This window comes from Psammomys obesus, unplaced genomic scaffold, assembly GCF_907164565.1.
Source record: "Psammomys obesus unplaced genomic scaffold, mPsaObe1.curated_primary_1811, whole genome shotgun sequence".
Taxonomy (NCBI): Eukaryota; Metazoa; Chordata; class Mammalia; order Rodentia; family Muridae; genus Psammomys; species Psammomys obesus.
In genome coordinates, this window is record NW_026596039.1 from 10,661,049 (window position 1) to 10,665,283 (window position 4,235).

Here is a 4,235-nt window from a genome sequence, read left to right on the forward strand (position 1 = left end):
TGTCTAGTTTATGAGTTTTTGTGAAAGCCAAAAGAGATAATGTATAGAAAGTATACATGTATAATAGATGGTGTGGGCTGGCTCATAGATGACCATTAATGATGTCAGAGTTAGCGTTTACTTGCTGCATGCTGCAGGATGATGTTTTGAGCTTTTTCTGTGCCTTGTTCCGTAATCTCTGCTGAGTCATCGATGAATGTAGACAACAAATGCTGGTGAGGATGTGAGGAAAGAGAAGCCTGAAACGCTGCAAATGGGGTGCAAACTGGGGTAACTATGGAAATCAGTATGGACGTTCCTTACAAAAGTCAGAACTGTGTTGTGGAAATGGCTCAGCAGGAACACTTGCTGAGAAACCATGAGGACCCAAGTTCAGATCCTCAGAACACAGGTGGGAAGCCCAGCACAGCCATGCATGCCTGTAACCCTGCCTTGGCTGGGTATGGAGACAGGAGGATTGCTGGGGTCAGCCAACCTCACTGAGAAGCCTCAGTGAAGCTCCAGGTTGAGTAAGAGACACTGTCTCAAGGGAACAAGCCAGAAGGTGGTGGAGGAGAGCATTTGATGTCCTCCTCTGAACTTTCCATGTACCTGCAAAAGCAAGGACATGTATGTACAAATCCATCTGCACACACCTATGTACATACACACACACACACACACACACACACACACACACACAAGGCCCTAAGCTGAAAAATAGCCTAGTCAAGTGGGTGTGGTGGTACACACTCTTAGTACCAGCACTCAGGAGGCAGAGGCAGGCAGATGACTGTGCGCTTCAGGTCAGCCAGGACTACCTAGTAAGACACTTTCTTAAAATAAAGGGCGGGGGGAGGCCTACCTCCTTCCCTCCCCTCACAGCCTTCTCCACAGGTTCCAGGTTAAGATGGCACTCCTGCCTGGCATGATTGCACATGCCTTTAATCCCAGCACTTGGGAGGCAGAGGCAGGTGGGTCTCTGTGCGTTTGAGGCCAGCCTGGTCTACAAAGTGAGTCTGAACAGCCAAGGCTACACAGAGAAACACTGTCTCGAGTAGCTATGGGTGCCTGCCTCCCCTGACAATCAGGTCCCAGGAAGGTCACTGAACCCCCAGAAGATGGCTGAACCTGCAGGAATAGCAGAACAAGAAGCTCATGTCAGAGCACTGGGTGAGAGCGCAGAGGTTCTTTGTCACCAACACTACTAACGTGGCCTCTGGAGACAGCAAAGAGACTGAATGCAAAAGAAATTGTTTTAAAAGCCCAGGTCTTAGCTGGAGGAAGAGGAAAAGATGTCTTCAATGGCAGTTTGAAAGGGGGTGTTCATTTAACAAAAGACCCTATGGTGGTGGGGCCGCTGGTTGTTATAATCTAGCAACAAAACAAGCTCCAAAAGCAGGTGTGAAGCTTAACAAGGTGATGGTTGCTCAAGCCCTGGATATTTCTAGAGAAACTTAGACTACTTGTTTAGAAACTTAGACTACTCATTTTCCTAAACGGACGGAAGCCAGATAACTTTTTGGACCTCTGAGGTGGAGTAAAGGAATCCCAAGTCCATCAAGCATTCAAACTGCTCACATCTGATCCCAAGGTGGAAGCCATTCTGATGGACAGGTCCCACAGTGTTCCGTGATAGTGGACAGTCCTCAGGGAGGGGGTGTTGATATCGCAGAAGTGGTGGCTTCAAACCCAGAACTCATCTTTAAGGATCAGATTGACGTCTTTGAAGGAATAAAGGAAAGCTAGGCCCAGCGCATGATGGAAAACCTGGGCTTTCTCAGGCCTTTGAAAAACCAGGCTGCAGACCAGATTAAAGAGCTGTACCATCTCTTCCTAAAGATTGGTTTTACTCAGGTGGAAGTGAAGCCCTTTGGTGAAACTCCAGAAGGACAAGTTGTCTGTTTCAATGTCAACTTTGATGACAATGCTGAATTCAGACAAAAAGACATATTTGCTACGGACCTATAGAGGACAAATCAGAGAATGAGCCTATTGAAAATGAAGCTGCCACATACAATATCAAGTACGTAGGCCTACACATGGCCTGCTTTGTGAATGGTGCTGGATTGGCCATGTCTACTTGTGACATCATTTTTCTAAATGGAGGGAAGCCTGCTAACTTCTTGGACCTCCGAGGTGGAGTGAAGGAATTCCAAGCCTATGAATCATTCAAACTTCTCACATCTGATGCCAAGGTGGAAGCTGTTCTCATCAATGGGATCACCAAAGCTTTCCAGGAGCTAGAACTCAAGGTGCCACTGGCAGTCTGGCTCCAAGGAATTAATGCCCAGGAGGCTCAGAACATCCTCAAAAGTAGCAGACTCCCTATTAAATCAGCTGTGGGCCTGGAGGAAGCAACCAAGAAAGCTATTGCCAGTGTGGCAAAGAAGTGATGCCTTTTGCCCTGTCTCCCATGAAGGAGGGTGCTTCCCTTGTCACTGTGAGAGCAGTTGTTCTCTCACAGGGAACAGGACACACACAAGGATCATTATCTGAAAAGATCTTAAGTCTGAACTTTCTCAGATACCCTATCCAGTGTGCCGAAAGCTGATTTACACTGTGGCCATTGTAAAATTAAAAAAAAGAAAAAATCACAGCTTACAATTTCACACCTTCTCTTTCCCAGTCAGTAGCAGGGTTTGCCAGCTCTGGGACACAGTCAGTGTGGCCAAATAATGTGCATAGGTATAGTATTTGAAGCCAAATCTAGGTTCATCTGCAAGAACTGAATCATTAATTTAATCTTCTACAATAGAAAATGTTTGCAGGACTCACAAGTTCAGAGAGGATTATAGTCAACACAGTGATGTCCAGGAGGACACAGCTAAGACAGCCGAGCCTCTGTGGACGGCCTCTCTTCTGGCTTCCAATTCCAGCCCACTCAGGAAGCCCATGAACGTTCTAAAGGGTGGCTTACCCTGGGCTTCCCGCATCACCTCCTGTGCATGGCGCACGCTCTACCCCGTGCCTTAACGTTGAGTGTACTGTCTGCCTCACACCAAAATGCAGCCAGAAGCCTTAGTCACAGGTTTAAAGTGCAGGGTTTCATTTCATGTCAAAGTTGCTGAATGCTGATTTTTATGAGACTCTGTATTCCATTAAGAGGCTATGTTGAGGATCAAGCCTGGTTGGTGATCGGGCCTTTCCCTCTCGTCCCTTCCACCTCACCTCTGCCAGTTTCTCACAGAAAGATGTGAAATGTCATTGGAGAGAATGTGGCCTTTCTATTAATGTCCTTTCTGTGGTGAGAATTTTCTTTATTTGATTCTTTTGTTTAATCTTGATAAATTCGTATTGATATACATTTTAAGTAAAATTATTTTTCGGTGAAAAAAAAAAAAGAAGCCTAGTCTACCAGAGAGATATCTCAGTGGTTAAGAGCACTTGCTGCTCTTCTAGGGACCCACGTGGCTCACCATGGGATAGGACATCCTTGTCTGGCCTCCACAGAGCTGCACACATGCGGGGCACAGACGCACATGCCGTTAATTCATATGCACAAAACAAGTCTTTAAAAAAGTTATTAAGGCTGCCACCCAATGGAAGAAAGCCAGGCAAAGCCAGGTATGGCGGTGTGTGCCTGCAATCCTTCTAAAAGACTCTCCCCTCTTGGGAAAAAAAAAAGAAGAAGAAACACAGTAGTCAGGTGGAATTATGAGGGGAAAGGAGTAGGAGGGGAGGCAGGCAGCTGGGAAAGAAGGCAGGGGTCGGGAGGAGCGATTGGGACAGTCTATTCCTACACCTCATGCTGTGAACATGCTCCTGAAAAGGACTTAGTTAAATTTTTTTTTAACTTGTATTGTTTGGAAAGGGTTTCACTATGTTGCCAGGCTATCCTTGAATTCCTTCTGTATTCTAGACCAGCCTTGAACTCTCCATCCTCCTTCCTTCCCAGTAGCTGGTCTTTCAGGCCTGTTTCATCAGGCCAGCTTAGGGACAGGCATTCCTTTGCCCAAATTTGTTCTTCTTTCTAAGGACCCTGGAGCCAGTTAAGGGCCTGGGTCAGCTCTGCTCCAACCTGAGCCTTTCTGAGCTTTGCATCAACTGACATTTATCAGATTCAGCTTGAGTTTTTCTCTGAAGCACTCTGTTCCCTCCTTCCGTCTACTGGGTGGAACTGAGGAGGAGTTTGACTGGGCATTCCCTCCCACCTTCTCACAGATGTTTGACTATGGCTACGTCACCTCCTGTGATCACCTCCAAGGAGTCATCCAGTCTGATGCTTTGACTCTGATTCCTAGCAGGCCTCTATC

General features: G+C 46.6%; 1 pseudogene; it reads left to right on the plus strand.

Annotated features, from left to right (window-relative positions):
- The first annotated feature begins 1,071 nt into the window (after window positions 1–1,071).
- Window positions 1,072–2,375, plus strand: LOC129687744 (succinate--CoA ligase [GDP-forming] subunit beta, mitochondrial-like; annotated as a pseudogene).
- Window positions 2,376–4,235: the final 1,860 nt, after the last annotated feature.